Below are 9,420 nucleotides of genomic sequence, written 5' to 3' on the forward strand. Positions count from 1 at the left end.
AAGGTAAAATAAAAAATAAATAAATAAAAACTGGCAAGTGTCTTCACTGACATTTTCAACCTCTCCCTGTCCAAGTCTGTAATAACAAAATGTTTTAAGCAGACCACCAGTTCCTGTGCCCAAGAACACTAAGGAAACCTGCCTAAATGACTACTGACCCGTTGCACTCAAGTCTGTAGCCATGAAGTGCTTTGAAAGGCTGGTCATGGCTTACAACACCATTATCCCAGAAACCCTATACCCACTCCAATTTGCATAAAGCACCAACAGATCTTTCCCACCTGGACAAAAGGAACACCTATGTGAGAATGCTATTCATTGACCACAGCTCGGCGTTCAACACCATAGTGCCCTCAAAGCTCATCAATAAGCTAAAGACCCTGGGACTAAACACCTCCCACTGCAACTGGATCCTGTACTGCCTGACGGGCCGCCCCCAGATGGTAAGGGTAGGTAACAACACATCCGCCACGTTGATCCTCAACACAGGGGCCACTCAGGGGTGCGTGCTCAGTCCCCTCCTGTACTCCATGTTCACTCATGACTGCACGGCCAGGCACAACACCAACACCATCATTAAATTTGCTGATAGTACAACAGTGGTAGGCCTGATCACCAACAACAACATGACAGCCTATAGGGAGGTCAGAGACCTGGCCATGTATTGCCAGGACATCAACCTATCCCTCAACGTGATCAAGACAAAGGAGATGATTGTGGACTACAAGAAAAAGTGGACCTAGCATGTCCCCCATTCTCATCGAAGGGGCTGCAGTGGAGCAGGTTGAGAGCTTCAAGTTCATTGGTGTCCACATCACCAACAATCCAAGAACACCAAGATAGTCGTGAAAAGGGCACGACAAAACCTATTCCCCCCTCAGGAGACTGAAAAGATTTAGCATGGTTCTCCAGATCCTCAAAAGGTTCTACTGCTGCACCATCGAGAGCATCCTGACTGCATGCATCACTGCCTGGTATGGCAACTGCTCGGCCTCCGACCGCAAGGCACTACAGAGGGTAGTGCAAACAGCCCAATACATCACTGGGGCCAAGCTTCCTGCCATCCAGGAACTCTATACCAGGCGGTGTCAGAGGAAGGCCCTAAAAATTGTCAGACTCCAGCCAGACTGTTCTCTCTGCAACCGCATGGCAAGCGGTACAAGAGCGCCAAGTCTAGATCCAAAAGGCTTCTCAACAGCTTGTACCCCCAAGCCATAAGACTGCTAAACAGCTAATCAAATGGCTATCCAGACTATTTGCATTGACCCCCGCCACATTTTATTTTTTTTACGCTGCTGCTACTTGCTGTTTATCATCTATGCATAGTCACTTTACTTACCTTCATGTACTGGTAGCCCCTATATTAGAGGTTGACCGATTAATCGGAATGGCCGCATTTTCTGACACCGATTACATTGCACTCCACGAGGAGACTGCGTGGCAGGCTGACTACCTGTTGTGTGAGTGCAGCAAGGAGCCAAAGTAGCTAGCATTAGCATGCTATACAAATATAGCATCTTATAATAAACAACCAATCTTAACATAATCACTAGTTAACTACACATGGTTGCATATAATCGATGCGGTGCCTGTTAATTTGTCATTGAATCACAGCCTATTTCGCCAAACAGGTGATTTAACAAGCGCATTCGCAAAAAAAAAGCATTGTCTTTGCACCAATGTGTACCTAACCATAAACATCAACGCCTTTCTTAAAATCAAGTGACACAAGTATACATTTTTAAACCTACATATTTAGTTAAAATTGCCTGCTATCATGAATTTCTTTTAACAAGGGAAATGGTGTCACTTCTCTTGCGTTCTGTGCAAGCAGAGTCAGGGTATATGCAGCAGTTTGAGCCACCTGGCTCGTTGAACTGTGTGAAGACCATTTCTTCCTAACAAACACCGTAATTAATTTGCCAGAATTTAACATAATTATGACATAACATTGAAGGTTGTGCAAAGTAACAGCAATATTTAGACTTATGGATGCCACCCGTTAGATAAAATACGGAACAGTTCCGTATTTCACTGAAAGAATAAACGTTCTGTTTTAGAAATGATAGTTAACATGTTTGATCATATTAATGACCTAAGGCTCGTATTTCTGTGTGTTACTATATTATAATTAAGTCTATGATTTGATAGAGCAGTCTGAGCGGTGGTAGGCAGCAGCAGGCTCGTAAGCATTCATTCAAACATCACTTTCGTGCATTTGTCGTCAGCTCTTCGCTGTGCTTCAAGCATTGCACTGTTTATGACTTCAAGCCTATCAACTCCCGAGATTAGGCTGGCAATACTAAAGTATCTATTAGAACATCCAATAGTCAAAGGTATATGAAATACATATGGTATAGAGAGAAATACTCCTATAATAACTACAACCTAAAACTTCTTACCTGGGAATATTGAAGACTCATGTTAAAAGGAACCACCATCTTTCATATGTTGTCATGTTCTGAGCAAGGAACTTAAACGTTAGCTTTCTTACATAGCACATATTGCACTTTTACTTTCTTCTCCAACACGTTGTTTTTGCATTATTGAAGCCAAATTGAACATGTTTCATTATTTATTGGAGGCAAAATTGATTTTATTGATGTATTATAATAAGTTAAAATAAGTGTTAATTCAGTATTGTTGTAATTGTCATTATTACACATATATACATTTCATTCATTCATACATACATACATACATACAAACATACATAAAAAGATAAATAAAACAATTGGCGATTAATCGGTATCTGCTTTTTTTGGGTCCTCCAATAAATCGGTATTGGCGTTGAAAAATCATAATCGGTCGACCTCTACCCTATATAGCCTCGTTATTGTTATTTTATTGTTGCCCTTTTATTTTTTACTTTAGTTTATTTAGTAATATTTTGCCTAAAACAGCATTGTTGGTTAAGGGCTTGTAAGTAAGCATTTCAAGGTAAAGTCATGTGACAAATACAATTTGATTGAAGTCTGGTGGATTTTACAGGTCGGGTTAGGGTGTGAACACTTCCTAGCCTTGAGAAAAACCATTTGGCTCTTTCCTTCACTCGCAATAAACTGAAACATCTCTCTCTTTATTGGGCTGCCAGAGGGAGCCTTAAAAATGAAATGGCTGGCATCAAACAGAACTGACAATTAATGTTCTTAGTAACAACCAAATCATCACTCATCATTTACACAAGTAGGTCTTGATTATTGCAACAATAAATACAAATATTTGTCATAAGAATATGCTTGGCATGAGATGACTGCAGGCTAACGAGAAGATGCTCTGCTATCAAACATGGATTACCACACCAGCCTGCTATCCTTCCTATTCTCTCCCTCAGACAAGGAAGGATTTACTGAGATCTCGTCAGGTTTTGAAACAACTTCTAGTACACAGAAAAGCAAACCCACTGTGGGAGAAAGGGATATAGAAACTACAATGTACAGTGAAATGACAAGGTAGAATAATGGCATAGCTTTTCATGATCATGGTCAGATTATTAGGGTCACAGTAGGCAAGTAAATGTGGTGGTGTTAATGGTCATTTGTGAGCAGGCTAAGCCCTTGGCTTCCAGATGACCCCATATCCATGTCTGACTTCCTGCTACTGTGACATCCCCTCTATAGCCACCTGTCATTTGTCCTGTCCTCCAGACCACATCCATTCGATTAACACCAGTCAATACAGGCTGCAGCCACCCAAGGCAGGCAGGCAGAGACGGGTACAAAGGCAAACACCTCTGCCTGTTCAGCAGTACCAAGGTCACCTCCAGCCAAGCGGTCTCATAGAGAGAGGAGAAAGACCCTCTTGTGCGCACACAGCCTCATACCTGATTCACCTTTATCATACATCTCAATGTCAATGCATGTAGCAGACTATGATCCATCCATTTTACATGGAGCACCTGTGGATAATAAATAGGTTAGTGATGTCAGACCATCTTCTCCATGCAGCCAGTCCCCACATGAATGATTACAGAAACATGAGTTTCTCAGACTAAACAGGATGGGCCATGTTAGTTTGATGGAGTGTGTGGACACATGTCTACTTGTGCTTGTGTACAGAACTGTGTACTAAAAGTCCTAAGAAACACCAAAGGGTGGTCAGTGTGAGGACCAGGGCTGTATGTGTGGTATAGAGACAGTATGCCAGTGCTTTAGTGCCTGGGTATCACATGCAAACCTACTATGTACAATCAAAAGACACACACACCGTTGCAGAAGTTAGGTGGTGTGTCCCTGCTGCCTGGTTTACTTGGTGATGTATCAACTTCACATGTATCTCATTAGCACGGCATCTGGATTCTCTCCAATACACAAACACAGTGGGCGACGCTGAATTGTGTGTGTGTGTGTGTGTGTTGGGGTCAGGAGGTCTGTATCAGTAGGCAGCAGCATTAGAGAGGTTTCACCCAGAGAGGAGAGGAGCCTCTGACCCCAGACAGACCTGCTGGAGGGTAACTAGAGAAGGAGCATGACAGAGGCCATCTCCAGCCTCATCTATCAACTTATTGGTTACAGCCTCCCTCATCTTCTCAACCCACTGTCTCTGGACGCTCCATGTAGCCAAGGCTGCCTGCCTGCAGGCACATATCTAGGGCCAGCTTAGCCTCTCCCGGTCCGAAACAAAATTCTTGGAATCTACCCCTAGTCCCCTCGCTCCTACCTGCGACCTGATGGCTACTGACAGCTCACATCGCCAACATGTCCGTTCAGTCATGGGTTGCCATAGTTACATCAACTGCTTGCAGTAATCTTTGCCCTGACATTTTCAAAACAAAGGAGAGGGGGAACAACTACACACAGTCAACGTACCCACACCACAACAGTCCCAGATTGACAATAAGTAGATTCTCCTCTGTCAGTGGAGGCAGTAGAACCACATCAAAAAGGCAAGGCAGTCAGCTTGGATCAGTGAGTGAGTAAAATATACCCTGCAGATACTGAATGACACATTCTCTCCAAGACCAAACCCCTATACAGAACCAGGAGGTCACTCACCCAAACAACTCTCCACCCACAACATTTAGCACATTATGCACAAGGAGGAACATGATCAAACCCAGCTACAACGCAGGGAAACATGAATAGGGAGTCCCCTATGATGTCAGGTGTAGATATCAAATGACAGGCCAAACGTGGGTTTTATGATGTAGTTCTGCATATATGTAGTCTGATTACAAGTCATGTCTGGTAAAATCCCTTGTGAGGGGCTTTTCAGGGACAGAGAACAGTTTTGGTTTTCATGTTTCTGTTCTACCAGCTTAGACTGTTTCCCTGCAGTCATAAGAAGGTTGTGAAAGCTTTTTGAAAGGACAGCAACAACAGGAAGTAAAAGGCATCAGGCATAAATCTCAGCTCCTGAACCGGAAACTCAACGAAGGGCTGAGCCAGAGCAGACAGCAGCATTTGCACTTAGCACCCCTGGACCTCCTGAAACACGCTGTGTAAGCAAGCACTGTCGATAACTAAACAGTCACACACACACACCTCTTCTGGTTCGCCCTGTGTGAGATCCTCTTCACACTCCACTATATCTCCATGTCAGCTGGAGGCAGCAGGAGCTAAAGCACTAGATGAGCCAAGCTCAGAAGTGAGTCATTATACAGACCCCACTATGCTTCTGGGTGGGTGTTCGTCAAGCCTGCCTCTCTGCCTGCCTGCCTCGCTGCCTGCCTGCCTAGGCATAAACATCTCCATACAGCACACATCAATCTCCCTGGAACACACAGCTTGCTTTGGGTAGGGTCCCAAATAGCACCACATCCATATTTAGTGCACTACTTTTGACTAGGGGATATAGGGCTCTGATCAAAAGTTGTGCAATAGGGCGCATTTGGGATGCAACCTGGGACACTCTTCCAAACAGAGGGATTCCTGAGACGCCCAAGAATGTCTGCTTTGGGAAAAAATGGGACCACTGACTTCCCTACAGGAAGATCTCACAAAAGAATAGTACTACCAGTCTGTTCCGTAGACAATAGTGTAGGTGGGATGTAGGCGTTACAAGGCTGTAGTGGGATTAAAATCCCATCAAAAAGACTGAAATACCGTGCCTACAGAAAGTATTCATACCCATAGAGGTATTGCACATTTTGTTGCGTTACAGCCTGAATTCAAAATGGATTAAATAGATTTTTTTTTTCTCACCCATCTACAAACAATACATCATAATGACACAGTGAAAACAAGTTTAGAAACGTTTGCAAATTTGACATTGAAACAAATCTCTCATTTACATAAGTATTCCCACCCCTGAGTCAATACTTTGTAGAAGCACCTTAAGCAGTGATGACAGCTGTGAGGCTTTCTGGGTAAGTCTATAAGAGCTTTCCAAACATGGATTGTGCAACATTTCCCCATTATTATTTTCAAAATTCTTCAAGCTCTAGTTGTTGATCATTGCCAGACAAACCTTTTTCAGGTCTTGCCATAGATTTTCAAAACTGTAACTCAGCCACTCAGGAACATTCACTGTCTTCTTGGTAAGCAACTCCAGTGTAGATTTGGCCTTGTGTTATAGGTTATTGGAGTGCTGAAAAGGTGAAGGCATTTGAAAAACCTCCCTGGTCTTTGTGGTTGAATCGGTGTTTGAAATTCACCTGCGACTGAGGAACCTTACAGATAATTTTATGTGTGGGGTACAGAGATGAGGTAGTCATTAAGAAATCATGCTTGAAGTCATTAAAACTTGTTTTTCAACCACTCCACAAATTTCTTGTTCACAAACTATAGTTTTGGAAAGTCGGTTAGGACATCTACTTAATGCATGACACAAGTAATATTTCTAACAATTGTTTCCAGACAGATTATTTCACTTATAATTCACTGTATCACAATACCAGTGGGTCAAAATATTAGATACTCTAAGTTGACTGCCTTTAAACAGCTTGGAAAATTCACCAAAAAGTATGTAATGGTTTTAGAAGCTCCTGATGGTCTAATTGACATAATTTCAGTCAATTGGAGGTGTACCTGTGGAGGAATTTCAAGGCCTACCTTCAAACTCAGTGCCTTGTTGCTTGAAATCATGGGGAAATCAAAAGAAATCAGCCAAGACCTCAGAAAAAAATTGTAGACCTCCATAAGTCTGGTTCATCCTTGGGAGCAATTTCCAAACGCCTGAAGGTACCATGTTCACCTGTACAAACAAAAGTATGAACACCATGGGACCACACAGCCGTCATACCGCTCAGGAAGGAGACGCCTTCTGTCTCCTAGAGATTAACGTACTTTGGTGCGAAAAGTGCAAATCAATCGTAGAATATCAAAGGACCTTGTGACGATGCTGGAGGAAACGGGTACAAAAGTATCCACAGTAAAACAAGTCCCATATCGACATAACCTGAAAGGCCGCTCAGCAAGGAAGAAGCCACTGCTCCAAAACCGCCATAAAAAAGCCAGACTACAGTTTGCAACTGCACATGGGGACAAAGATCGTACTTTTGGAGAAATGTCCTCTGGTCTGATGAAACAAAAATAGAACTGTTTGGCCTTAATGACCATCGTTATGTTTGGAGGAAAAAGGGGGAGACTTGCAAGCTGAAGAACACCATCCCAACCGTGAAGCACGGGGATGGCAGCATCATGTTGTGGGGGTGCTTTGCTGCAGAAGGGACTGGTACACTTCACAAAATATATGGCATCATGTGGAAGGAATATTATGTGGATATATTGAAGCAACAGCACAAGACATCAGTCAGGAAGATAAAGCTTGGTCGCAAATGGGTCTTCCAAATGGACAATGACCCCAAGCATACTTCCAAAGTTGCGGCGAAAATGGCTCAAGGACAACAAAGTCAAGGTATTGGAGTGGCCATCACAAAGCCCTGACCTCAATCCCATAGAAAATTTGTGGGCAGAACTGAAAAGCGTGTGTGAGCAAGGACGCCTACAAACGTGACGCAGTTACACCAGCTCTGTCAGGAGGAATGGGCCACAATTCACCCAACTTATTATGGGAAGCTTGTAGAAGGCTACCCAAAATGTTTGACCCAAGCAATGCTGCCAAATACTAATTGAGTGTATGTAAACGTCTGACCCACTGGGAATGTGATGAAAGAAATAAAAGCTGAAATAAATCATTCTCTCTACCATTATTCTGACATTTCACATTCTTAAAATAAAGTGGTGATCCTAACTGACCTAAGACAGGGAATTGTTACTAGGATTAAATGTCAGGAATTGTGAAAAACTGAGTTTAAATGCAATTGGCTAAAGTGTATGTAAACTTCCGACTTCAACTGTACATACTACCTCGTACCCCTGCACATTGACTCGGTACCGGTACTCCTTGTATTCATTCTCATTATTGCTATTTTATCTTGTCACTATTTCCTTTAAAAAAAATGTAAATTTGTCTTACTTTTTAAGTCTGCATTATTGGGAAAGGGCTCGTAAGGATTTCACAGTAAAGTCTACACCTGTTCTATTCGGCGCATGTGACAAATACAATGTTATTTGATTATGTAGCAAATAAATAGGAGCTTGACAAACCTGGTGATGGTTAGTCATTACCAGCCAGGGACATACATGTATTTTCTGTATTAGGTGGTGGAACAGAGTTTCACTCTCAAACTTGGCACAAGAGAAGCTAAAATTCCTATATTCTTTTAAAAACATGGACCGACACCATCATTGCATCAATGCTGGGTAATAAATTCTGCAGTCAAACTTGTTCATTATGTAATCCAACATTTTTACTGGATATGTGTTCAACAAAAGTTAAACATTGCCATTTTGCTACTATTTATGTTAAGTCTACACATACAATTTGATGCACACCTTGGATATATCCAACCTATGCACCACACAGAACATAGAATGCATTGCAACTGCCTGTGCAAAGCAATGCTGCAAGGCAAACAGTGTTCTTTCATCTACCCTACTGAAAGTGGTACTGATGCACCAAGTCTGGAACCAACTGGACCCTGAACAGCTTCTACCCCAATACCATAAGACTGCTAAATAGTTAACCAAATAACTACCCAGACTATCTGCATTGACCCCCTTTGAGAGACTGCATTTGACTCATCACATATGCTGCTGCTATTGTTTATTATATTTTTCAAGTCACTTTATCCCTACCTATAAGCACATATCTATCTCAATTACCTCGTGCCCCTGCACATCGAGTCGGAACTGGTACCCCACAAGTTATTGTTTATGTATTCCTCGTTATTATTTTTCTGTTTTTCTCTACATTGTTGGGAAGGGAGCGTAAGTATGCATTTCACTGTTAGTCTACAGCTGTTGTTTGCCAAGCACGTGACAAATAAAGTTTGATTTTGTTTTGAATGTAGCCTTACTTCTGGTGTGCCAAATCCCAAGAACACTGTCGGTGTGATAGAGGCGTAAGGTGCTGTACTACTTCAAAGGTGTGTGAACAGCCGGAATCTTATTTGCTACTACTTCCGCCAAACATGCT

The 9,420-nt window shown here is 42.4% G+C and overlaps 1 protein-coding gene across 1 annotated transcript in view; it reads right to left on the reverse strand.

The window, feature by feature from the left end:
- The window catches only part of LOC110506753 (E3 ubiquitin-protein ligase AMFR), a 37,810-nt gene extending 28,490 nt beyond the window's left edge, over positions 1 to 9,320 (reverse strand). The window contains exon 1 of the mRNA XM_036963303.1: positions 9,302 to 9,320. The gene's annotated coding sequence lies outside the window, so the exon portion shown is untranslated. The remainder of the gene's footprint in view (positions 1 to 9,301) is intronic.
- Positions 9,321 to 9,420: the final 100 nt, after the last annotated feature.

Source organism: Oncorhynchus mykiss, chromosome 26 (assembly GCF_013265735.2).
Source record: "Oncorhynchus mykiss isolate Arlee chromosome 26, USDA_OmykA_1.1, whole genome shotgun sequence".
In the NCBI taxonomy this organism is placed as follows: domain Eukaryota; kingdom Metazoa; phylum Chordata; class Actinopteri; order Salmoniformes; family Salmonidae; genus Oncorhynchus; species Oncorhynchus mykiss.